The sequence below is a fragment of the Dendrobates tinctorius genome, unplaced genomic scaffold (assembly GCF_039654945.1).
Source record: "Dendrobates tinctorius isolate UK_male_01 unplaced genomic scaffold, ASM3965494v1 ptg000353l, whole genome shotgun sequence".
NCBI classification, from domain to species: Eukaryota; Metazoa; Chordata; class Amphibia; order Anura; family Dendrobatidae; genus Dendrobates; species Dendrobates tinctorius.
In genome coordinates, this window is record NW_027362019.1 from 2,555,273 (window position 1) to 2,582,980 (window position 27,708).

Consider the following 27,708-nt stretch of genomic DNA (forward strand, 5'->3'; position numbering starts at 1 on the left):
CTCATTACACCCCTCTCATTACACCCCCTCTCATTACACCCCCCCTCATTACACTCCCTCATTACACCCCCCTCATTACACCCCCTCATTACACCCCCCCTCATTACACTCCCTCATTACACCCCCTCTCATTACACCCCCTCTCATTACACCCCCTCTCATTACACCCCCCCCTCATTACACTCCCTCATTACACCCCCCTCATTACACCCCCCTCATTACACCCCCTCTCATTACACCCCCTCTCATTACACCCCCCTCTCATTACACCCCCTCTCATTACACCCCTCTCATTACACCCCCCCTCATTACACACCCCCCCTCATTACACCCCCCCTCATTACACCCCCCTCATTACACCCCCCTCATTACACCCCCTCTCATTACACCCCCTCTCATTACACCCCCCCTCTCATTACACCCCCTCTCATTACACCCCTCTCATTACACCCCCTCTCATTACACCCCCCTCATTACACCCCCCCTCATTACACCCCCCTCATTACACCCCCCTCATTACACCCCCTCTCATTACACTCCCTCATTACACCCCACTCATTACACCCCTCTCATTACACCCCCTCTCATTACACTCCCTCATTACACCCCCCTCATTACACCCCCTCTCATTACACTCCCTCATTACACCCCCCTCATTACACCCCGTGACTCTGCCTGAAATCCCCCCCACAACGCTTCATACACCGCGCCATCCGCTCCTCATGCAGTGAAGGGCAGCAGCAGACAGAGGGCGCTCCACAACCCTCCCATAATAAACCCGTCTTCAACTACACGTCCCCATAGAGACACGTGACAGGTGACGTCATACCAACCAGGAGCGCCTACACTTCAGCCTCTCCCCTCCCTGCCGCTCCTTGCTGGGGTTCCGGCTGCAGTTCCTGCTCTCGGCCGCATCTGTCACTGGTCACGTGATCACGAGTTCCGGAAGTGGATTTGAATTCACCGCGAAAAGAATTTTCAGTCAGGTGAGAAACAGCGGAGGAGGAGGATGGGGGCGATATACCGGGGGAGGAGGAGGATGGGGGCGATATACCGGGGGACGAGGAGGAGGAGGAGGAGGAGGAGGATGGGGGCGATATACCGGGGGAGGAGGAGGAGGAGGAGGAGGATGGGGGCGATATACCGGGGGAGGAGGAGGAGGAGGAGGAGGAGGAGGATGGGGGCGATATACCGGGGGACGAGGAGGAGGAGGAGGAGGATGGGGGCGATATACCGGGGGAGGAGGAGGAGGAGGAGGAGGATGGGGGCGATATACCGGGGGACGAGGAGGAGGAGGAGGAGGATGGGGGCGATATACCGGGGGACGAGGAGGAGGAGGATGGGGGCGATATACCGGGGGAGGAGGAGGAGGAGGAGGATGGGGGCGATATACCGGGGGAGGAGGAGGAGGATGGGGGCGATATACCGGGGGAGGAGGATGGGGGCGATATACCGGGGGAGGAGGATGGGGGCGATATACCGGGGGAGGAGGATGGGGGCGATATACCGGGGGAGGAGGAGGAGGAGGAGGATGGGGGCGATATACCGGGGGAGGAGGAGGAGGATGGGGGCGATATACCGGGGGACGAGGAGGAGGATGGGGGCGATATACCGGGGGACGAGGAGGAGGAGGAGGAGGATGGGGGCGATATACCGGGGGAGGAGGAGGAGGATGGGGGCGATATACCGGGGGAGGAGGAGGAGGATGGGGGCGATATACCGGGGGGAGGACGGGGGCGATATACTGGGGGGAGGAGGAGGACGGGGGCAATATACCGGGGGGAGGACGGGGGCGATATACTGGGGGGAGGAGGAGGACGAGGGCAATATACCGGGGGGAGGAGGAGGACGGGGGCGATATACCGGGGGGAGGAGGAGGACGGGGGCGATATACCGGGGGGAGGAGGTATTTTATTGTTCGCGCTTTATTTAAGTCCTTTTACAACAGGAGTCCCGTGCCTTGCGGCTCCGCGGTCCCGTGCCTTGCGGCTCCGCGGTCCCGTGCCTTGCGGCTCCGCGGTCCCGTGCCTTGCGGCTCCGCGGTCCCGTGCCTTGCGGCTCCGCGGTCCCGTGCCTTGCGGCTCCGCGGTCCCGTGTCTCGCATGGTACGCTGGTGGATGATACTACCTGTCGGAGGAGATGCCTGAAGATGTGACAGTGTGTTGGGAGAATACTGACGGGCGGGATTGTGTGGATCGCTGGATCTTGGTTTTTGGCTTCGGGGGGGGATTTCTGTGGAAAAGCTTTGGTTATCATTATACCCGTTATGGGGGCTCTGGTTGCCACTGCTGTGGGGGGGGGGGGGGGAGCTGGATGTGGCTCTCTAGGTCAGACAGTTTGGGGACCATTGATCTAGAGACTGAGGCTGCGATCATGCGATCGCCGGTGCTCTCTACAGCAGGGCTTCAGCATCTCACACTCTCCTATGAACGCCGGCCTCGAGCCCACAGTCACAGCAGGCTCGTAATGACGGGCACAGGGGGTCATCTCCAGACCCCCCACTGTCATGACAACACATCGGAGCCCCGCGATCACGTCAATGCAAGCATAGAATGACGTAGGCGCTCTCAGTGCGTGTTTAACCCCTTCACCTCGGAGCCGGTAATCACCTTCCTGACCACTGTCCCTTTATGAGGTGATACCTCTGGAGCTTCCATGGATCCCGGTGATTCTGACATTGTTCTCTCCTGACATATTGTCCTTCATGATCGTGGGAACATTTCATTCCTATAACTTGCGTTTATTGGTGAAAAAAACGGAAATTTGGCGAAAATTTTGAAAATTTAGCAATTTTCCAACTTAATTTTTATATCACTTTGGGGGGTCTATATGGTAGAAAATGCCCAAAAGTGACACCATTCTAAAAACTGCACCCCTCAAGGTGCTCAACACCACATTCAAGAAGATTATTAACCCTTTAGGTGCTTCACAGGAACTAAAGCAACATAGAAGGAAAAAAAAAACATTTACTTTTCTTTCCCCAAAATTTTCCTTTACTTTCACAAGGGTAACTGTTACATGTTACAGAACCACTCAGCACCCAGAATATGTTGTGCAGTTATATGTATGGATAATAGGTTCCATGTGAGATGCATGTCCCTAATGCACCAGCATTCCCCTTTTGTCCGCCCTCCCCCCACCTTTGTAATTTCCACAGTAAACATCGGCAGGCTCCGGCCACCTGCGGCTTTTGTAATGCATGTCTGGCCTGCCGCTTTTCTATTGGCCTGCCCTCTGTATCTGTGTGATATATTCTGTGTCCTGTGAGTAAAGTGTTGTCAGACTGGAAATACATGGAGAAGCAGTGATCTTTTATATGCGCCCATGTAAACAGGGAATTACAGCCAGCGTCATTCATTCAGACTCCAGCCAACGCAGAGTGGACCTCCGAAAACACGGGGTGGTACTGAAAGAGGTACCCCAGCTTGGGTAGACCCCGTTACACTGGTGGCAGACAGCGGGATTTGATACGCCTTCTACAGGAGGAAAGGAATGAATGGAAAATAACTACCAGAAGTTAAAGAGGACTACTTTAAAAGATCTGGTGGAAGCCCGAGGGTTGATCGCCAGCAACAAAACAAAAGCGGATTTGATAGCAGCCATCATGGAACACGACAGAGCAGCGCCCCCCAATGTGAACGTGGAGGAGACCGAATTCCAGAGGGAGGTAAAGAACAGACTGGCATTCTATGGCCTAACCCTGCAGTAGAGATCATACGAGAGGTGATGGCTGATGTGCGTACTGATCTGAAGGAAAAGATGGCCGAGCGGACCAGGATAGAGCTAGCCAAGATGGAGATGGGAGAGAGGAGAGTCAGTGAGCAGGGGGAGCTCTGGCCTTCGACCAGGTACCTTCAACAGTAAGCCACAAAAAGATCCAGTATAATGCCTTCCGACAGTTGGGGGAGGCAGAGGAAGACATTGATGGCTTTCTGCAGGACTTTGAGCGGCAGTGTGCCCTTCATCAAGTGAAGCTGGAGGAACGGGTTCAGATTCTGGCCAGCAAGCTGACAGGCCGGGCAGCGGACGCCTATCGCACGGTACCTGATGAGAACTGCATGGACTATGAGCGGATCAAAGAAGTGATCTTGGCCCGGTATGCGCTGACACCAGAGGCATACCGCCAAAAGTTCAGCGGACTTATAAAACGCGTAACCGATACCCACGCTGAATGGGCCTGTAAATTATGGCGGTCACTGCTACAGTGGGTACAAGGGAGCCAAGCAACCACTAAGGAGGACGTCCTCCAGCTCTTCCTGTTAGAAGGATTCTTTAATGGACTAAACCCCGAGACACAGGAATGGCTTCGGGACAGGCGGCCAGCGACTCTTGAGGAAGCCGCTCGTCTGGCCGATGAACATCATGATGCCAGGAGGCCGCAGTTCTCCGGATCAAAGGTGGTCACTAGGGGCCCGCCCATGGACCTGGAGAGCCCCAAACCACCGAAGATTGTAGGGGGACCAGCTAGAAACTCGGCCTACCACAGTCCCCCTGGGGCGCGAGGCCACACCTGCTGTCAGCTGGGCCACCTGCAAAGACAATGCCCCAACTGGACTCAGCATACCCAGTGGCCAAAGGCGGGAACAGCTACCTTCAGCCGGGCTGCTGTACACTGCTACCAAGGTGAAGCTGACCCGGCATTGGGGGCTGCGACTAACCAAGGGGTGGAAGAGATGGAGGAAGTGCTGCATGAAGTAGACCCCGTGCAGGCAGCCCGGGCAGATAATCGACAACAGCATCGACAGGTCATGTGGGTTAATGGGAAACGTATGCACGGACTAAGAGATTCCGGGGCAACTTTGACCCTTGTGAAGCCTCATCTCGTCCGGGACCAAGAGAAGACGGACTGGACAGTGGCAGTCCGTGTAGCAGGGGGAGCTATACATCGACTACCCACTGCCAGGATTCACCTGAACTGGGGAGTCGGGGATGGCCTTTTTGAGGTCGGCTTGATGGAGGATTTGCCTGCAGATGTCTTGCTGGGAAATGACTTGGGGCCCATGTTGTCTGCATTCTCGGTGGCCCCTCTGGCTGAGACCTATCCTGTGACCACCCGGAGACAAGCTCGAGCTGCCGAGGCGGAATCACACTCAGAGGAGGCCCAGGTAAGACATCCCAGCCCTACACGTATTCCCATAGTCAGACATTTCTTGGGCCACCCCAGATGAATTTAAGAGGGAGTTACTTAAGGATCCTTCATCAGAGGGATATTGTGGGAAGGCACAGGAGGGGAGAGGAGTACTGGAAGGGGAACAGTTTGTATGGAAGCAGGGACTCCTCTACCGGATCACAGAGCAGCACCACACAGGGACGAGCCCCACTATAAAACTACAGCTGGTAGTTCCCAAGAAGTATAGGCAGGAGCTACTGCGAATCTCTCATGATATACCCTTGGCAGGGCACTTAGGCGTCAGTCGCACCAGGCATCGTCTGACACAAAACTTCTTTTGGCCGGGGGTAACGTATGATATTCGTCAGTACTGCCAGAACTGTGACAGTTGTCAGCGCATTGGCAAGAGGGGGGATCGATGCAAGGCCAAATTACGCCCCCTCCCCATTGTGGAGGGACCATTTAGCTGAGTAGCGGTCGATCTGATAGGGCCGTTAGTCAAACCCAGTCCGTCCAAGAAAAAGTATATATTGACAGTGGTAGATTATGCCACACGGTATCCAGAGGCGGTTCCGTTACCTAACATACTGGCAGAGACGGTGGCGGCCGCCCTGCTCCAGGTGTTCTCACGGGTTGGATTTCCCCGGGAGATTATCTCGGACCAGGGTACCCTGTTTACAGCAGAGGTGACCAACCAACTGTGGAAGCTGTGCGGCGTAAAGTCCATTAGAAGCACCCCGTACCACCCGCAAACCAATGGGTTGTGTGAACGCTTTAATGGGACATTAAAACAGCTCATTGGGACTTTTACCAGGACCTACAGGGACTGGGAGAAATTCTTGCCACACCTCCTGTTTACCTATCGGGAGGTGCCCCAAGAATCCACGGGGTTCTCCCCGTTCGAGCTGGTATACGGGAGACTGGTAAGGGGACCCCTAGACTTAGTGCTGGAACACTGGGAAGGGGAGGGCCTCATAGAAGGGGTACCTATTGTACCCTATGTGCTGGAATTCCGGGACCGCCTACAGGAGCTGACTCAGGCTGTACGTGAGAACATGCAGGCGACCCAGCGCATATGGTACGATCGGCGGGCCAGAGAGCTCACTTTGGAAATAGGACAGAAGGTCCTGGTGTTAGAGCCCACTAAGCAGAATAAGTTTCAAGCTGTATGGCAGGGGCCCTACCAGGTAGTGGGAAAAATAGCCGACACAACCTATAATGTCGCCGACTGTGATGACCCCAGGGTTATCCGCATGTTCCACTTGAATATGCTGAAGCCCTATCGGGAGCGCCCTGAAGCGGTAGTGGCTATCTGTGCACCTGAAGCAGAGGATTTAGCCGGACTTCCCTTGCCGGATGTCTTAGGGGAAAGGACTCAGTCTAAGACATGGGACCAGGTACACTTGGGTGAAGACCTAGGCCCCCGGGAGAGACAGCAGGTGGAGACGTTGTTGAGGCTGTGACAGAGGATGTTTTCAAAGAGATCGGGGTACACTCGCCTGGCACAACACAAGGTTGAGACCCAGGATCAGACCCCCCTGCGACAAAACCCCTTCCGCGTCCCTGAGTCTGTACGAGAGGGGATGCGACAAGAGATGTTGCATTTAGGGGTCATTGAAGAGTCAGTCCCTGGGCATCCCCCGTAGTGTTAGTGCCCAATAAGGATGGGACTACACGGTTTTGTGTAGACTAACGCTAGCTTAATGAGAAAACAGTGACGGATTCATACCCCATGCCGCGTGTGGATGAGTTGTTAGACCGGCTGGCGGGGGCAAAGTATTTGACCACCATCGATCTATGCAAAGGCTACTGGCAGATTCCCCTTAGTCCTGACGCTATTCCCAAGTCGGCATTTGTCACCCCGTTCGGCTTATTCCAGTTTCGAGTTATGCCATTCGGGATGAAGAATGCCCCGGCGACCTTTCAAAGGCTGGCTGACCGGCTTCTGGATGGTCACCAGGACTATGCTTGTGCCTACCTGGACGTCATCGCCATCTACAGTGCGACATGGGAAGAGCATCTAAATCACCTAGAGACAGTATTGGACAGGATCCACCAGGCCGGAATCACCCTGAACCCAAACAAGTGTCACGTGGGCAAAGCAGAGGTTCAGTATTTAGGGCATTGAGTGGGAAACAGCGACCAGAACCTGCCAAGATTGAGGCCATAGCCAAATGGCCCATCCCACGCACTAAAATCCAGGTCCTGGCGTTTCTAGGGACAGCGGGGTATTACAGGAAATTCGTTCCCATTTACAGCAGCGTAGCCAAGCCCCTCACTGATTTGACCCGTAAGAACCAACCCCGCCAGGTAACCTGGACCTCAGAGTGTGAGGAAGCCATCCGCCAACTATAGGACGCCCTCACCAATACCCCTGTATTGGCCGCATCCGATCCATCTAAACGTTTCCTGGTTCACACAGACGCTTCTATGTTTGGATTGGGGGCAGTACTGAGCCAAGTCGGGCCGGACGGCCAAGAACACCCGGTAGCTTACCTGAGTCGGAAACTACTGCCCCGTGAAGTAAGCTATGCGGCCATCGAGAAGGAGTGCCTGGCGGTAGTATGGGCACTCAGGAAGTTGCAACCATATTTGTATGGACGACAGTTTTCCCTCCTAACGGACCATAATCCCCTAGTCTGGCTTAATCGGGTCTCCAGAGACAACGCCAGATTGCTGCGGTGGAGTTTAGCCCTACAACCTCTGGACTTCACCATCCACCACAGACCTGGCAAACAAAACGGTAACGCCGATGGACTAAGTCGACAAACGGTACTTGTACCAACCCCATAAACTTCGGTCATCCCCAAACCGATCCGTTGAGGATCAGACTGTGTATGTTGATCGCATCGCTGAAAAGGGGAGCCGTGTTACAGAACCACTCAGCACCCAGAATATGTTGTGCAGTTATATGGATGTATAATAGGTTCTATGTGAGATGCATGTCCCTAATGCATCAGCATTCCCCTTTTGTCCGCCCTCCCCCCACCTTTGTAATTTCCACAGTAAACATCGGCAGGCTCCGGCCACCTGCGGCTTTTGTAATGTATGTCTGGCCTGCCGCTTTTCTATTGGCCTGCCCTCTGTATCTGTGTGATATATTCTGTGTCCTGTGAGTAAAGTGTTGTCAGACTGGAAATACATGGAGAAGCAGTGATCTTTTATATGCGCCCATGTAAACAGGGAATTACAGCCAGCGTCCTTCATTCAGACTCCAGCCAATGCAGAGTGGACCTCCGAAAACACGGGGTGGTACTGAAAGAGGTACCCCAGCTTGGGTAGACCCCGTTACAGTAACGGGAGAAAATGGACCATACAATTTGTTGTGCAGTTTCTCCTAAGCATGCCGATGCCCCATATCTGGGGGAAATCGACTGTTTGGGCGCACGGCAGGGCTCGGAAGGGAAGGAGCGCCATATTTCACTTGTCGAATGTAAAATTTGATGGAATGATTAGCGGATGCCATGTCGCATTTGGAGAGCCCCTGATGTATCTAAACAGTGGAAACCCCCCACAAGTGACCCATTTTATCTAGACCCCCTTATAGAACTTATTAGCTGTGCATTGAGCCCCCAGGTGCTTCACAGAAGTTTATAACGTAGAACCGTAAAAATAAAAAAAATCTTATTTTTCCCAGATAAACCTTTTTTTTAGTTCCAAATTTTGATATTTTCATAAGGGTAACAGGAGAAATTGCTCCATACAATTTGGTGTGCAATTTCTCCCGAGTTCATCGATACCCCATATGTGGGGAAAACTGTTTTTGAGGCCCAGTGCAAAGCTCAGAAGGGAAGGAGCGCCATATTACAGCGCAGATTTTGCTTCACTTGTTTGAGGGCGCCATGTCACATTGACAGAGCCCCCAAGGTGCCAGAACAGCAGACTCCCCATAAGTGACCCCCCATTTTACCAATTAAACCTCTCAATGAATTCATCTCGTGGTGCAGTGATTATATTCACACCACAGGTGGGGCACAGACTGTTATACCATTGGGCAATGAAGATAAAATCATTTACATTCTTACCATCAAGATTGTGTGTTAGCCCCAGATTTTACATTTTCACACTGGGAAATGGGTAAAAATGGCCCCAGAATTAGTCCCACAATTTCTGCTGAATGTAGAAATACCCCATATTAGGCTGTACAGTACTGCTTAGCCATACGGGGAGACTCGGGAGGGATGGAGCGCTATTTGCCTCCTGGAGCGCAGGTTTTCCTAGAAGAGTTTGCGGACTCTATATACAGAGCCTCTAAGTGCTAGAAAACCAGAATCCCCCTCAAGTGGCCCCATTTTGGAAATTATACCCCCTTGGGAATTTATCTACAGAAGTAGTCACGATTTTGACTCCATAAGTGTTTTCCAGGAACAGGCAGCAGTTGCTGAGTGAAAATTGCAAGCTGCCATTACAGTGACCAGGACGCTGCTGTCACCAGTACATTATGCCCAGCCCGTGCTTCTGGAGACGCACACCTGTAAATTAGGCAGGCTCTTATCACTACAGAAATCCCAAACGTGGAAGCTATATGTGGTTTAGGTACACTGGGGCTCAGAAGGGAGGGGGGATTTGCAATTGGGAGCGGAGAACTTGCTGAATATCTTTTAGCAGGTGAGGAGCCATTTCGCTTTTCCAGAACCTTTGTGCTACCAGTAACGTGGAAGCCCCCGATATTTCCTTTGACAGATCACAGAGGGCATTTGCTTTTTTTTTTGTGGATTGAGTTGAAGCTTTTATTGGGAACATTTTCCATAATGTTTGGGATCACAGTTATCCGGCGCTCCATGCTGAGCACTTACTCTGGGGTTTCCATCTAAATCTGAGTGACTTGATTCAGATGAAACCCCCGAGGGATCCATTCACTATAATGAGGCAGGAGAGTTACTCTGGATTCCATCTGGCCTCTGTTCAGTGGTGTCCATCTTTTCAGTAGTGCACAAAACTGTGGCCGATGGCACTTTTATGTAATACTAAAAATGATGGACATCACAGGTCCTATGACGTCCACAGTGCCTCCGTCTGCCTCATTATAGGGAATCTTCTGCCCGAGATTCCATCTGAATCCCTTATTTCAGAGATTTACACAGAAACTCCGGTGTAAGCGCTCAGCATAGAGCGCAGGATAAATGTGAGCCGAGCCTTACTGGGATCTTTGGGATGAAAAAAAAAATCAACAGTATGTGAAGAATTAGTTTTATTTTTTACGCCGTCCCTCGTGCAGTATAAGTGATTAGGTGACTTTCTTCTTCAGGTCGGTGCGATTACAGCGATACTAGATTTACCGTATTTTGCGGATAACAAGATGTTCTGGATTATAAGACGCACCACAAATTTTGAGGAGAAAAATAGGGAAATTTTTTTTTTATAATAAAATGGTTCTTATAATCCATGCGTCTTATTGCTTACCGGGGGTGGTGGCTGCGGTGGGGCGGAGTCCCAGTGTCGCTGCTGGAGGAGGCATGAGTGGGGTGATGCTGCAGACTGGGATGACGGTCCGTTCGGATGTGAGGCGCGCCGCTGCGGGTGTTCAGTGCTGCCAGAACTGTGGAGTTGGTAAGCAAAACCTCCGACACCTCAATTCCCATGTCACCGACTCCATGACTCCAACTCCCTCGTACGTGGCTCGTACTTAAGTGATAAATGTACTGTAGTAAAATGGTGACATCAGGCTTCTATTCGTATAGTGTAAGAAACTCCGGCACTCTATACGTTTTGAGGAGTGGTGTCCTTTTCCATGCACCTCGAAGACTGAGTGACGTGTACTCTATTCCTATCGATAGAACATAAAATATATTTATTGGAATACAACTTTAGAACAAAAAAACTTTTGCATATTTACAATTTATTATACACTGCAGTAAGTGGAAAAAAAACAATTTTCAACAAAAGCGTTGTGAATAGCGTGTGTGCAGTCTATGCATTTGTTCTGAGGAATAGTATCGCCTCCATCAGATCCTCCTTCGTAGATGACCTCACATCTGACCTCAATATTCTAAGGCCAGAGAACAACCTCTCTACAGTAACTTGGGTTGGTGGTAAAGCCGTAACCACATGGTCAACATCTCTAACAATGTCGGGGTGTAAATGAATTGCCTCGTGCAGTCAGTTTTGATGAATGATTGATCTCTTCTTCTTTGAGAGCAAGTGAAAAATGTTGCTGAAATCTGGTCAATCTGTTTTCTATGGGAGTGGAATCTTTTTCCCTGCAGCAACGCTTTGCCTGCTCCATGTCGTTCAAATACTTGTCGAAATCAAACTCCTCATCTGATGAGGACGAAGGAGCGGCAGCAGCAGCACTGGCAGGACCCGAGTCCTCCTGCTCTTGGCCGCCCTGTAGGCCGCTCATCCTAACTGCTACCTCAGTCAGAGCTTCTTTTCCTTTAGTAAGATGTTGATCATCAAGCAGTATACGATGACTTAGAATCATAGAATCGTAGAGTTGGAAGGGACCTCCTGGGCCATCTGGTCCAACCCCCTGCTCAAAGCAGGATTCGCTAAATCATCCCAGTTAGATGTCTGTCCAGCCTCTGTTTGAAGACTTCCATTGAAGGAGAACTCACCACTTCTCGTGGAAGCCTGTTCCAGTCATTGATCACTCTAACTGTCAAAAAGTTTTTTCTAATATCTAATCTGTGTCTCCTCCCATTCAGCTTCATCCCATTGCTTCTAGTCTTTCCTTGTGCAAATGAGAATAAAGTTGATCCTTCTACAATGTGACAGCCCTTTAGATATTTGTAGACAGCGGTTAAGTCTCCTCTCAGTCTTCTCTTTTGCAAACTAAACATTCCCAAATCCTGCAACCTTTCCTCATAAGACAGGGTTTGCAGACCGGTCACCATTCTGGTCGCTCTTTTCTGAACTTGCTCCAGTTTGTTGATGTCTTTTTTAAAATGTGGTGCCCAAAATTGGACACAATATTCCAGATGAGGTCTGACCAAAGAGGAGTAGAGGGAAATAATTACTTCACGTGATCTAGACTGTATGCTTCTGTTAATACATCCTAGAATTGCATTTGCCTTTTTTGCTGCTGCATCACACTGTTGACTCATATTCAGTCTGTGATCTATTAGTATACCCAAGTCTTTTTCACATGTGCTGTTGCTTAGCCCTATTCCTCCCATTCTGTATATGCTTTTTTCATTTTTATTGCCCAGATGTAGTACTTTGCATTTCTCCCTGTTAAAAACCATTCTGTTAGTTGCTGCCCTCTTCTCCAGTTTATTTATATCTTTTTGAATCCTCTCTCTCTCTTCTCTAGTATTAGCTATCCCTCCTAGCTTTGTGTCATCAGCAAATTTAATCAGTTTACCCTCAATTCCTTCATCTAAATCGTTGATAAAGATGTTGAACAATACAGGGCCCAGGACAGAGCCCTGTGGTACCCCACTTGAGACATTCTTCCAACTGGATGTGCAGCCATTTACGACCACTCTTTGGGTCCGATCACTAAGCCAGTTATGAATCCACCTAACAGTTGCCTTGTCCATTCCATACTTAGTCATTTTTTCAATAAGGATTGTATGAGAGACTTTGTCAAATGCTTTGCTGAAGTCAAGATATACTATATCTACAGCATTTCCTTGATCCACCCAATCAGGAATACCGTCATAGAAGGAAATTAAATTAGTCTGACATGACTTATTAGTTACAAACCCATGCTGACTCTGTTTAATCACTTCATTCTTATCCAGGTAGTGACATACATGTTTAATAATTTGTTCAAAGATCTTTCCTGGTATAGAAGTCAGACTCACCGGCCTATAGTTGCCTGGGTCCACCTTCTTCCCCTTTTTGAAGATAGGAACAACATTTGCTCTTCTCCAGTCTTCTGGCACTTCTCCTGTTCTCCAAGAATTTTCAAAGATTATGGAGAGGGGTTCAAAAATTTCTTCTGCTATCTCCTTCAGTACTCTGGGGTGTAATTCATCTGGACCTGGAGACTTGAATTCATTTAGGTTAGCTAAGTGTTTCCTCACTATCTTTCTGTTTATAGATATCCTGGATTCTTCTATTCCCTTAATAGGACAGTGAATAACAGTTGATGTTACATTTCCTTTCTGAGAGAAAACAGATGCAAAATAGGAATTTAAAAGTTCAGCCTTCTCAACATCCTGTCTTACCATCATCCTGTAAAAATCCTATAGCATCTTTGACTTTTCTTTTACTTTTGACATATCCCCAAAATCCTTTATTATTGCTTTTGACATCTCTTGCAAGCCTCAATTCATTTTCAGCTTTCGCTAATCTGATTTGTGCCCTGCAGGTTCTGCAGAAAGCATTATATTCTTCTTTAGATATGCCTCCCTCTTTCCATTTTATAAACATTTTTTTCTTCCTTTTTAGCATGTGCTTAAGTTCTGTGTTCATCCATCCTGGTTTCCTTAAATGCTTCCTATTCTTCCCTCTTTTCGGAATTGTTAACAACTGTGCTTTGAGAATTTCATTTTTCAAGATTTCCCATCCTTCCTGGACATTTTTGTCTTTAAGGATATCCAGCCATTGGATCCCTCCAATTCTCTTTCTGAATCCCTTAAAATCTGCCTTTCTGAAATCTAACCTTGACGTCTGAGTCTTCACAGGTCTTCCGCCTCTAGTTATCCAAAATTCTAAAATAGCATGGTCGCTACTTCCTAGGGTCCCAGCCACTTTTACCTCCTCAACCATTTCCTCCCTGTTTATAAGGATTAGATCCAAGGTAGCAGTTCCCCTTGTTTTCTCCTTTACCTTTTGGAAGATAAAGTTGTCAGCAAGAGAGGATAAGAATTTCCTTGACCTGTTAGTTTTGCCTGAGAGAGATTCCCAACAAATGTCTGGATAGTTGAAATCTCCCATGACAACTATGTCATATTTTTTGGAGAACTTGGCCATTTGATGCATAAAGAGTTCATCCATATCTTCAGCTTGCACAGGCGGCCTGTAGTAAATGCCTACAATGGTGTCCTTTCCATTGTTCTGTCCTTGTATTCTTACCCAAACAGTTTCCACAGAACTCCCAGTCTCTGAAGCTTCAATCTCTGTGCAGATATACGCATTTCTAACATACAATGCGACTTGGGTCCACATAAACAGCTGCCAGAAGAATTTTATTTTCCAATAGCTGGGTCTCTCTCCGTTGAAGCAGCAATGCCATCTGCAATTAAACCTCCTCTTTGGGACAGGCAAAACAGCAAGTTCTTCCACTCCTTTATAAAAATGCCAAGAGTTAAGTTCTCAGCTTGAAACTTTTTAGTCACTATAAGGCTGTGTGCACACGTTGCGATTTCTAAGCGTTTTTGCCGTGATTTTTGCCACGAAAACGCTTAAAAAACATACTTAAATGCACTCCATGCATTCCTATGGCATTCCGCACATGCTGTGCTAGTGCTGCGATTTTTTTTGGTGGAATCGCTTCGTGGAAAAAACGCAGCATGCTCATTCTTTTTGCGGAATTGCTGCAATTCCGAAAAGAATTGCCGTGATTCCGCACCCATAGGAATGCATGAGATCCGCTTACTTCCTGCATGTGGCTGTGCCCACCATGCGCAAAGTGAGCAGATCATGTGCGGATGGTACCCACGGTCCGGAGGAGAGGAGACTGTCCTCCGGGCCCTTGGTACCATATCCCTGTAAAAAATAGAAAAAAAATCGGGTAATATTCACCGTCCGGCGTCCCGCGCAGCCTTCCTGGGCCTCAGCGATGCTCCCGTTCCCAGTAATGTCTTGCGAGACCTTTGATGATGTCGTGGTCTTGCGATACTGTAGCGGTCCCTATTCCTCGAGAGACTGCGACGTCATCAAAAGGTCTCGCAAGGCACTACTGGGAACGGGAGCATCGCTGAGGCCTGAGGACGCTGCACGGGGTGCCGGAAGGTGAATATAACACCATTTTATTCGGTCGTCCATGACAGCACCACCTGAGAGAGGGGATCCACCCTCCAGGAACAGGAAATCCTACAGATACATAAGGGCGGCACCTCTCCCACGCATCAGTTGGTTTCCCGTTCCTGGAGGACAGGATTCCCTACAGATCATGCTATCATGGACGAAGGAAACCCCAGGCCGGCTGTCCAACTCAGGTAGCGGGGGGTGCTGTCCTACCTCGGGCAGTGCGGAGTCCCCTGGAAGCGCCACGGTGACCCGCGCAGGGTTTCACGGCAGTGTGCGGGGCAGGTGGGAGCGGGGTCTGGTGGATGCCCGTCTCCTGGGCCGGCGCCGGCAGGTAAGTAGGGCCTTCTCCCCCAGGATCCCGGTCCTTGTTCCGGCTGGTGCGGCTCCCCTCGCCTGGATCGCGGTTGGGGTCGTGCGACTGCGCTTTGGTAGCGTCTGGGGGGCGCTTTGCGGCGGCGGCGCTGGTGGCCTTGCGCATCCTCGTGCGCGCCGGGCCCGGGGTGGCGCTGGTGAGATGCGGCGCCGGTGGTCTGTGTGTCCTCGCGCGCACCCGGACCGGATGTGACGCGACGGGGGGCGGGGCCGGTGGCCTGCACGTCCTCGCACGCGCCTGGACCGAAAGTGGCGCGGCGGGGTCGGTGGCGTGGATGGCCTGCGCGTCCCCGGGCCGGAAGTGGCGGAGCTGGTGGCGCTGGATCGGAAATCAGATGCCGGCTTTTCTCTCTCCCCGTGTGACGTCGGGGAAAATGGGGGGGCGAAAATCAGCCCCTGGCCACGTCACCTGCGAACCCGGATTTCCGGGGGGGAGAAAAAGGGCACAGATGCACTGCCGAGCGGCTTCAAGCTCAGACGCAGGATGGACGAGCCGGAAGCTCCCGTGCCACAGCTGGACATAGAGCAGGAACGTACATCAGAGAGGTCCCAAACCAGCTCCCAGCAAAAGAAGAAACAAACTGGACAATCCGGCCACAGAAGTTCCTCCGGGCCGAAGGATCCAGCTCGCCCCCCCCCCCCCCCCCGTGATCCGGTACCTACGCCTTCTGCTCAGGGTAAGAGATCTTCGTGAATGTGCCCTGCCGCAGTATCCCCCTCATGTTTTTCCTCCTACAGGGGAAGAAATGTACTGACAAGGCAAAAAACAGGGAATGCGCCCTTTCTAAATGCCCCTTGCCGGATGCCTACCCTAAGAGGCTGTGCCAGTCATGCATACGGCAGACGGTAAAAAAAAAAAAAAAAGGGGGGGCGTAGTCCCAAAAAGTTACAAGCATACTTCCTTGCTCTGTCCCCCCTCCTGTAGGTGGCAGAAGAGACCCCTGACTTCACTACAAGTCTAAGAGAAATAATCAGATCGGAGGTTAAAGCCCTAAAAACCGTACCCCAGGGGGAGTCGTTTAGGAAGAGAAAAAGAGCGAGCTTCTCAGAGTCAGGCTCTTCAGCAGACCCTAGAGGGAACGAAGACTTCTCAGAACCCTCCGCATCCGCATTCTCTTCAGAGGAAGACGCCATCCGTTTCTGCCTAGGTCTTGACCAAGTGGACAAACTAGTCAAGGCAGTTAGGGCTACCATGGGGGTAACAGACGCCAGACCTGAACGGTCAGCACAGGACCTAATGTTCGGGGGTTTAGACCCCAGGAAACGTAAGTCGTTCCCGTTAAACGACAAGGTCCAAAATTTGATTAATAGAGAATGGAGGAAACCGGAAAGAAAAGGCTCCCTACCACCAGCCTTTAAACGGCGATATCCCTTTGAGGACCCTGTGGTGAATAAATGGGACAAAGCCCCGAAATTGGATGCAGCAGTGGCTAAGGCGTCCAAAAAATCCACTATTCCCTTTGATGACATGGTCTCTTTGAAGGATCCGCTGGACAAAAAGGCGGACTCCTACTTGAAAGGCGCATGGGAAATGTCGGCTGGCGCCCTGAGACTGGCGGTCGCAGCTACCTGCACGGCCAGGTGTATGATGGTCTGGCTGGACCAATTAGAAACACAGCTAGTGGACCATCCGGGATGCGGCAGCCTTTTTAGCCGACGCTTCAGCAGACTCTGCGAGAATGGCGGCCAAGGCCGCAGGGCTATCGAATGCAGCCCGACCGGCTAAATGGCTGAAATGCTGGCCCGGGGATATCCAGGCCAAATCCCGGCTTTGCTCCATCCCATGTGAGGGAGAATATCTATTCGGACCAGTCCTAGATGAACTCCTGGAGAAGGCTGGCGATGATAAATAGAAATTCCCTTCCCTACCCACCACTTTCTATAGGCGTCCCTTTGCTAGGAAGAGATTTTTTCGGAGGAGGTTGTCCAGGGACCGGGGCAGATGGGAAGATAAAAGAAAAGGTACCGGTTTTATGTTTGGAGGGGGACACCAAGAAGCATCCCGTGAGTCCAAGAAACCTCCCCAATGACTAGAGGCCCCGGTGGGAGGTAGGCTATCGGCCTTCTACTCAGCCTGGTCACGGATCTCGAACAGTAACTGGATCCTGGTGTTGGTGGCCGCAGGCCTAAAGCTCGAATTTGCCTGTGTCCCCCAGAGCAGCTTTAGAGCCACTCCGCTTATGTCTTCCTTGGCGGAACAGACTGCCCTAGAAACCAAAGTTATTGAACTATGCCAGAAGGGGGTACTGATAAAGGTACCAGAGGCAGAGAAGGGCGAAGGCTTCTACTCCCCCCTATTTTTGGTCCGTAAACCTGATAATTCCTACAGGACCATAATTAATCTGAAGGCGCTTAACAGATACCTAGTCATTCGACCTTTCAAAATGGAAACGATCACCTCCACAATAAAGTTGCTGTTTGAAAATTGTTTTATGGTGGTATTGGATTTAAAGGACGCTTATTACCATATACCCATCTATGCGTCTCACCAGCGTTTCCTTAGAGTGGCAGTTCATTTGGAGGGGTCGTTGTAGCATTTCCAATATGTCGCCCTTCCCTTTGGTATAGCAGTCGCCCCCCGGGTGTTCACTAAAGTTATAGCGGAGGTTATGGCCCATCTGCGGGAGGCAGACATCCTAGTAATCCCCTACCTGGATGACTTCCTTATTGTAGGAAAAACAGCAGTCCGTTGTCTGGATCAATTGCAGAAAGCAAAATTGGCCTTAGAAAGGTTATGGTGGCTATTAAACATCAAGAAGTCCCATCTACAGCCCATGAAGGTCCAGCAGTTCTTGGGCTTAATCCTTGATTCGCAGAATCAGGAATGTCGTCTTCCTCCCAAGAAATTGGTCCGCCTACGTCAGGAGGTCTTGAACGCCTCCAATAGCCCTTCCATGTCTCTCAGGAAGGCAATGTCCCTCCTGGGCTCTCTCTCATCCTGCATCCCCGAGGTCCGGTGGGCCCAGTTCCATACAAGGGGGCTACAGAGCGAGGTTTTACGCCACCAAAAAATCCTGGGCGGGTATCTAGAAGGCCGGTTGACTCTGTCCCAACAGACTTTGAAATCCCTTGAGTGGTGGCTAGACGAGAACAATCTAGCCAGAGGAGTACCCTGGGAATATAACATAACCCGGGTAGTCACCGTGTTCGCTATGTGTGACGGGGCCCTTAGATCAGGAATACGACGGACATTTAGAGGACACTTCATAACTGTCCCAAACTCATGAAAAAATATTCCCCACAAACTGCATTGAACTACTGTTCCCAATTTATTATATATTTGAGGAGTCCATTTTATACCGACTCCACAGCCCTGGGTGCTGCGGGTGTTCGGTGTTGCGGGGGCTTTTTGTGAAAGGCCAGAGCCCCCGCAGTTTCGTGGACTCTGGGAAAATGGCTGCCGGGGGCTTTGCATTCGCAGATGAAGATCTCGGGAGATGAGATCCCAGCGCTGAGATCTCCATCTGCTCATGCGAAGCCCCCCGGCAGCCATTTTCCCGGAGTCCACTGCATAGGAAACCATGCAACTGCGGGGGCTCTGGCCTTTCACAAAATGTCATCCAAACACCCCCTCATCCAAGCCTGCAGCGACCCTGCTCCACTGCGACCGGTAAGGTATATCCGCATTATATGACGCGTCTTATAATCTGAAAAATACGGAATATTGTTTTCTTTTATTTGGCTGCTGTCACGCACTAAAAGACGCTTTTTATTGTGAAAGCTGATTTTGCATCACTATATTTTGAGAGCTATAATTTTTCCATATTTCGGCCGTCCGAGTCGTGTGAGGGCTTTTTTTTTTTTTTTGTTTCACTTTTTTTTTTTTACGGTGTTCACTGAAGGGGTTAACTAGTGGGACAATTTTATAGGTCGGGTCGTTACGGACACGGTGATACCAAATATGTGTACTTTTATTATTTTTTTTTTTTTTTTTTTACATGTATTGGAAGAATATTTGTTTTTTTGGGGGATTTCAAAAAAAAATATTTTTACACTTATTTTTTTTTTTTTTTTAAACTTTTTCCATTGTCCCATCCTAGGACATCACTGTATCGTGTCAGGTCGCTGATCTGATGTTCTGTAATCGTCAGGTCCTGCTCTGGGCCGGCGCTCACAAGCCACGTATGCAGGACCCTGTAGGAGCCCGCGGCCATCTTTGGGATGTTTTGATGGAAGCACGCAGGGAGCCCCCTCCCTGTGCGATGCTCCTCGATGTCGCTTTCACTATTGACAGTGGCATCAGAGGGGTTAAACGCCCGCGATCGGTGCTAGCATCGATCGTGGGCATTGGTGGGAGGTGTCATCTCTCATACATGGCTGACACCTGCACCCGATCGCCGCAGCGCTCAGCGTGAGGCCGCGCGATCCATGCACTGTACCTATACTGCGGTTTGCGGGAATGCAGCTCCTGCAGAGCAGTACATGTACGGTGCATTTCGGGAAGGGGTTAAAGCAGGTGAAAGCTGTCATGGTGTCAGTCATATCCAGGGACAGATGCGTGCTCAGTGTGTGTGAGCATACATCAAGGGTAGGGAGGCGGCATGTGTAGTGCTGGGGGTTCAGACATTACCCCAACAAGACCGCTGAGCTTGGGAAGAACGCCGTGTGAAAGGGCTGAATAATACCCCCTGCAGTGTACACGTGGACCGCGCCATAAATATTGGCCGTACCTGCAGCTTCGTGATTGGATGCCGTGGTTTGTGATTGATTGTGAGGTTGTGAACTAATCATTGTGATGAACTCGGAATTGTTCTCAGACGCTCCCGTCCAAGCAGCGTCTCGCCTGTTACCGCCATGTTTGAGGAGAGCAGAGAAAATCTCAGACTTTACTTGTCTTTTTCTTAATAGGTTTTCAATAATAGGATAAAGTTATAACAAAGTAACAAATAATTGTACATAAAACACAAGTGAAGGGGAAGGGAACGGAACAAAATGGACAGAAAGGTCCAGAGGGAAAGGGAAGGGAACGGAACAAAATGGACAGAAAGGTCCAGAGGGAAAGTGAACGGAACAAAATGGACAAAGGTCCAGAGGGAAAGGGAAGGGAACGGAACAAAATGGACAGAAAGGTCCAGAGGGGAAGGGAACGGAACAAAATGGACAGAAAGGTCCAGAGGGGAAGGGAACGGAACAAAATGGACAGAAAGGTCCAGAGGGGAAGGGAAGGGAACGGAACAAAATGGACAAAGGTCCAGAGGGAAAGGGAAGAAGAGACACTCGGGACAGATGGAGCACAAGAGTCACCGTCACATGGACAGATGGATACTGTACTACCGGCTGCCTGACAGCAGAGCTAATAAGTGATGAGAAGACTGGAGTGGCTCCTGATCCTCGGCACATCCCGTGTACACATGGTGGAGGTAGTGTGATGGCGCGGACATGCGCAGGCTGCCAATGGCACAAAGTCACTAGAGGTTATTGGAGTGACTGAGGACAGAAACAGCCGGATGACCCGGTGCCATTGGAAGCCATGCATGCCCGTACCATCACACCGCCACCACAAGGATCAGGAGCCGCTCCGAGCCTTCTCCAGACTTTCTTCCATCATTCTGGTACAGGTTGATCTTAATTTTCCTTTTCCAGAACTAGGCGGCTTCTTCAGATATTTTTTGGCAAAGTCTAATTTGACTTTTCTATTTTTAACGCCTTCCCAGCATATGATGTACCAGTACGTCATATTTTCCAGGTGCTTCCCGTAAATGGACGTACCGGGAATGTCTCAAGTGGGGTACCACAGGGCTCTGTCCTGGGCCCTGTATTGTTCAACATCTTTATCAATGATTTAGATGAAGGAATTGAGGGTAAACTGATTAAATTTGCTGATGACACAAAGCTAGGAGGGATAGCTAATACTAGAGAAGAGAGAGAGGATTCAAAAAGATATAAATAAACTGGAGAAGTGGGCAGCAACTAACAGAATGGTTTTTAACAGGGAAAAATGCAAAGTACTACATCTGGGCAATAAAAATGAAAAAAGCATATACAGAATGGGAGGAATATTGCTAAGCAACAGCACATGTGAAAAAGACTTGGGTATACTAATAGATCACAGACTGAATATGAGTCAACAGTGTGATGCAGCAGCAAAAAAGGCAAATGCAATTCTAGGATGTATTAACAGAAGCATACAGTCTAGATCACGTGAAGTCATTATTTCCCTCTACTCCTCTTTGGTCAGACCTCATCTGGAATATTGTGTCCAGTTTTGGGCACCACATTTTAAAAAAGACATCAACAAACTGGAGCAAGTTCAGAAAAGAGCGACCAGAATGGTGACCGGTCTGCAAACCCTGTCTTATGAGGAAAGGTTGCAGGATTTGGGAATGTTTAGTTTGCAAAAGAGAAGACTGAGAGGAGACTTAATAGCTGTCTACAAATATCTGAAGGGCTGTCACATTGTAGAAGGATCAACTTTATTCTCATTTGCACAAGGAAAGACTAGAAGCAATGGGATGAAACTGAATGGGAGGAGACACAGATTAGATATTAGATAAAACTTTTTGACAGAGTGATCAATGAGTGGAACAAGCTGCCACGAGAAGTGGTGAGTTCTCCTTCAATGGAAGTCTTCAAACAGAGGCTGGACAGACATCTGACTGGGATGATTTAGCGAATCCTGCTTTGAGCAGGGGGTTGGACCAGATGGCCCAGGAGGTCCCTTCCAACTCTACGATTCTATGATTCTATCATGGCGATCGTGAGGAGGGCGTAGGAGCTGTGCCTGCACAACCTACATTAGGAGCTCTGCTTAGCTGATAGCCGAGCTCCGGCTGCCGGCCACACTGGCCCCAGCGGTTTAACCCCCTAAATGCCACAATCTACAGCAATCCGCTTTTAGAAAGCTAGGAGATGTTGGTGTTTCCCTCTGTCACCAGATTGGCACCCCTGAGACGTGACCACGGTGGCCAGATAGTGGCCATGACAGCAGGAGGACAAATAATGGCTTCCTGGACTGTCCGCTACGGTGTCCTGTAGACCATGCCAGGAGCAGGATCGACGAGTTCAATGCGTTATATCAGCGATCAGAGTAATAAAAGTTAAAGTCCCATATAAGAAGAAAAACATTACACCAATAAATACATTTATGTGACAACAAGACTAAACTAATAGTACATATTTGGTATCGCCGCATCCAGAACAACCTGATCTATAAAACTGTCCCACTAGTTACCCCCCTCAGGGAACACCATAACAACAAATCTGCAGAATCTGTTTTTGATCAAAAACTCGAAGGTAAATAAAAATGGTATTTCTGAAAAGTCCTCTTTTTCCACAATGGGGCCATAGACTGTAGTGATATATAAACTGCGTGAGTGTTCGCCTCCAGTAGGCGCATATGCCTGATAATTATGCACGTCACAGCGCACGTTCGCTCTGCCAGCACCATTAGTCTAGGGCCCGTCGCCACATAACGCCCAAATCCCATTTTGTGGTTGGTTCAGATATCAGCCCCAATGGGGCCAATGAACGGCTGGCAAAATACAATGTGAAGGCACCCTTAATTGTTCTGTAGAAGCAGCAAAGCAGAATAAAATGGTATAAATGATGTATCGCTGTGATCGCACTGACCTGAAGAATAAAGCTGCCTTATCAATTTTACCATACACGGAACGGAATTGAAAAATTTTGGGCTAAAGCAACATTCTAGTGAAAATCATACATTTCTGTGAATCAACTGAGGGTTATAAATGTTCGATACAACCCTAAATTAATTCCTCCGGGTGTATTTTCCAAAATGTGGTCACTGTAATGTTAAGTAAGATATTACTGTATGATATGACGTAAGGTTCTCTGAGCATTACACTCCAGAGGAGATGCTGCTTGTCAGCCCCCCTCAACCCGCCTTCACTCCTTAGCAGCTGAGTTTGTGTATCTGCTCTGCCTGCATCTGAAATAGGACACCGGCTATTTCCTGTCCATTCTCTGGACAGCTAAGGAATGTGGATTAGCTACGTGAAAGGAATCTCTTTGTCCTGGCCATGGAGCCAATCCAAGTATGAGTAATACTAAGAAGCTCTATCGCAAGAACCATACACCACAGAGATATAATAATCACATCCCTGTGTAGGATATGAAACCAGCTTTCTAACCCCTAATTTTCACGGTTCTAACCCCTCCAGGAACTGAGATATGGATTATTCCCAAATGGTGTGTCCGAACTACTGCATGTTGAGGTTTTAATTATTGGATTCGGTAAACTGGGAAAAATGATGCCATCGGTGTGTTTATACGAGCTTTTCTCGTTGAGATATAGTTAGTATAAGTTTTTTAGTTAAATTGCAACTTAGAGAAAGGGGGACTGAATGTCTCCAGCCCGGCCCCTTCTATGAGGTCACACAGCAGAGGCCATAAGACATGCCAAGGTTCAAACCATTCAGTTAAGCTGCAGAGTCTGTGCTGACAAGAACCCCAGATGCAGGGGGACGTGTGGCTCTGCCTTCTTTCCCCACATGGTTTGCCTAATACCAACTAAGCACATGTAAGTGTTAATCTCTGTTTTTAATCCTTGTTATTTTATATTTGCAATGTACATATTTAATGTCTCAACTTTGTAACAACTTTTTATCTATGTAATCACTGCCCGACTTTGGGGAATAAATCGTAAAATTATCAGTCTGCCTCCATGCTCTATGAAATGAACTTAAGCGCCTTTAAGATAATCGCTACTAATTTGGGGGTTTGCTACGGACCCTCTTAATTAACATTGATTAAGTGAATCGTAGCTGGTGGCAACGAAGTGTGATTTGGACCCCGGGTACTGCTGGCTGTGACGTAAAGGGACTTTATAAGCTAATTGGGTGGCTGCGGCCAGAGCGTTTATAATTCCCTCACTGCAGCGTGCCGGGTAGCCAGACCTCATTGAAGCAGCCGGCCGGTGACCAATTATCCCAGGTGTAGTTCCCTGACTGACCTGAGGGTAAGGGAGGTGCCGGAGAGCTGCGAGTTCCAAAGTGGGATATCCATAAATCCCCGCAGTTCTTGGAAGGTGGTTAGCAGTGGTGGGGCATCCAAAATAACCCCCCTGCAATAAATTGTTAGGGCAAGACTAGCTTGCTGTATTTTTGTCACATGGTGCCAGTGGTGGGATAACTTAAGATAAGCCCCCACTGTGCCTGTGATAGCCGTGTGCCGGCAGTGCGTCGCATTCCCCTCCATCCGCTGACATACCCGTGTCAGCGGCAGGTTCGTCACATTTGGTGGCAGCGGTGGGATCGTGACAGTCATTAATAGTGGATCTCCACTGATTAGACACATCAGGGAGCCGGCAAACATGACGGGACATCAGCTATCGATTCCAGCCAAGGCTCAAACGGTGCTCCTTCCCTTCTGAGCCCTGCCGTGCGCAAAAACTAGTTTTCCCCCACATCGGGTTTCTGGGTATTCAGGATAAGTTGCACAACAAGTTCTATGGTTAAATCAGCCATCAGGTGCAGAAAAAGAAGCGGGCACTGCATATGAGCCCACATTAAAGGCAAGGACACGACTTTTGAGATACAAGTACGTCAAAGGTTGTGTATGGGTTGAGCATAAAAATTCAAAGTTTGAAAACTGCAAAATTTTTTGGTATTTTCATAACTACAAATCATGTCTCATCATAAAAATTCAAAGTTTGAAAACTGCAAATTTTTTTGGTATTTTCATAACTACAAATCAGGTTCTCATCAAAAGATACTAGATCTGCATGGAGAGGATTAAGAGAGGTCACCAATTATAAAAGCCACCCCACTATAGTGAACCCCAGCAGAAGTCTGGCAGCAGAGTTAAATGAATTCTACTGCAGATTTGAGGCAAGCTCTACACACAGTGGCTATTCATCTCTAAGCTCCTCAGTCTGTTCATATAAAGATCATTCATTGTGCAACACCCAAGTAGTGATCTCCGAGGCAGAGGTGATACGCATCCTGAAGGGACTTAAGGTCAAAAAGGCACCTGGCCCTGATGGTGTATCTCCAATGTGTCTGAAAGTATGTGCTACCCAGCTTGCCCCTATACTGACAAATATATACAATGTGTCACTGAAAGAGTGCGTTGTACCTCAGTGTTGGAAAAATTCCACAATTATCCCTGTCCCCAAGAAAGTGGGATCCTCTGAGTTGAACGACTATAGACCAGTAGCACTCACATCTGTAGCTATGAAAGTCTTCGAAAGAATTATGATGTCCCACCTGATAAAATTCACGCAGAAGCTATGGGACCCGCTTCAGTTTGCCTATAAGGAGAATCGTTCGGCAAACGACACTGTCAATCTGGCACTGAAGTACATTTTGGATCATACAGATGAATGGCACTCATATGTCCGGATTCTTTTCATGGACTTTAGCTCAGCGTTCAATACCATTGATCCGAATTTACTTCATAAGAAAATGGTAGCTCTTGGAGTCCCTCTCAACTTATGCTTGTGGATTTATAACTTCCTGACAGCCAGGATACAGAGTGTAAAAGTTGGACCATTCACTTCGGACACCTTGGTCACAAACATCGGGGCACCTCAGGGGTGTGTTTTGTCCCCGTTACTGTTTTCTCTCTATACGAATGATTGCATCTCTTCAGCAGACTCAGTAAAAATCTTGAAATTTGCCGATGATATGACACTGATTGGTCTCATCAGGGGAAATGCTGAAGACTTGTATCGGAGTGAGGTGGAAAGAATATGTGACTGGTGTAAAGCCAATAATCTTGTACTCAACACTAAAAAAACTGCTGAGATGGTTGTGGATTTTAGGAAAGATCAACATGAGATACTTCCAATCTTCATCCATGACGAAGTGGTTCTTAGGGTCACAGAGACCAAATTCCTTGGTGTTATCATCTCTCATGATCTTAAATGGGGGAAAAACGTGGATGCTGTTATAAGAAAAGCACAACAGAGGATGTTCTTCCTGCGTCAGCTGTAAAGATATGGTTTGTCTAAGAATCTGCTGATCTTATTCTTTAATGCTGTCATCAGATCTGTGATTTGTTCCTCTCTGATAGTCTGGTATGGGGGAGCCACTGCGCATGACAAACTCCGCTTACAAAGGACTTTCAGAACAGCAGAGAGAATTATAGGCTCCCCCCTGCCTAAAATCCAGGATCTTTATGATAAGAGTATTCGATCCCACGCATTGAAAATTTCATCCCATCCCTCTCACCCGGGACACTCCTCATTCCAACTACTCCCTTCAGGACGTCGCTTCAGAGTCCCCAAATGCAGTACCAACCGCCATATGAACAGCTTCTATCCACTCTCTGTTCAACAATTAAATCGTCATGTGTAGACTATATACTGTATCTGTCTTGTTAGATGTTACTTGTTGTATCTGTTGTTATATATTATGTTGCCTCTTTGCCACAAAGAATTCCTTGTATATATGTAATATGTACTTGGCGATAATAAATTTGATTGATTGATTGATTGATGTCTTAGAATCACTGAGATATGTTGAAGCTTCAGAGTTAACACCAGTGACAGTGACCCTGGTCAGAATGGAAAAAATTGGCTTGTTCAGTAAAGGAAGGTTAAAACAGGCTTGTGTTGTGAGTTCATTTTCCCCTTCACCATTGAGGTCTGATGAACTCCCTCTTCTGGTAAAGGAAGGTAGTGAGGCTGATTACAAAGCACCTGAGCAGAATGATGATGACTGGGTGACTAGAATTGCTGACTGGATATAAGGCAGCCGACGCCCTTCTGCCTTGCGGGTGATTACTCTGAGGGATTCTAGGAGACCAGTCTGATTCCTGCTCCTCAAAAGCTAAGTGTTCTGCTCTACTTTTTGTGTTTTGGTTTTGTTTTACATTGTTTTTCTGGATTTCTGCCTTTCCCTGCTGGGTGAGCTGAATTCCTTTTTGCTCTGTCTTCAGAAAATACCTGAGTACTGATATAGTCTTTTTGAAGCCTAGCGTCTTCAGGGCTTTTTTCCCTATCAGTCTGTTGGCTTTTGTTTTTGAGAGGGTTTTGGCGGATTGCAGACAGCAGCTTTTCTATTCTGTCCTATTTAGTTTGCTTTGGCCCCATCATTTGCTCAGCCTATCTTTCTATCTGTGTGAGTGTTTTTTCTTCTTGCTTCACCATCATTATATGTTGGGGTCTGCTCTGGGGCAGTTTAGATTTCCCTTTCTGTCTTTAGGCTATGTAGTTCTCTGGCTGTGATCGAGGGGTCTAGGGCTCCGTAGGAACCCCCCACGGCTACTGCTAGTTGTTAGGTTCAGGGGTCTGCAATCCGATAGCTGCCAACTTCTCTGGTTTTCTGGACTTAGCTAGTATTTCTGTTTTTGCCTCCTACGGTGACTCATTCATAACAGAATCACCCGCCATACCGCAGATCCTAGGGTACTCAATAGCAGGAAAGAATTGTAAGAAAAAAAAAGTGTGTATTTTTTCC

At 48.7% G+C, this 27,708-nt stretch overlaps 1 protein-coding gene across 3 annotated transcripts in view; it reads left to right on the forward strand.

Moving 5' to 3' along the window:
- Nucleotides 1-809: 809 nt before the first annotated feature.
- Nucleotides 810-27,708, forward strand: part of ARHGEF39 (Rho guanine nucleotide exchange factor 39) — an 83,477-nt gene continuing 56,578 nt past the window's right edge. The window contains exon 1 of one of the 3 annotated variants that reach the window (XM_073562501.1): nt 810-986. The gene's annotated coding sequence lies outside the window, so the exon portion shown is untranslated. Of the gene's footprint in view, nt 987-2,085; nt 2,158-27,708 lie in introns of those variants that run through there. The other 2 variants (XM_073562502.1, XM_073562503.1) reach the window with 2 other exon arrangements.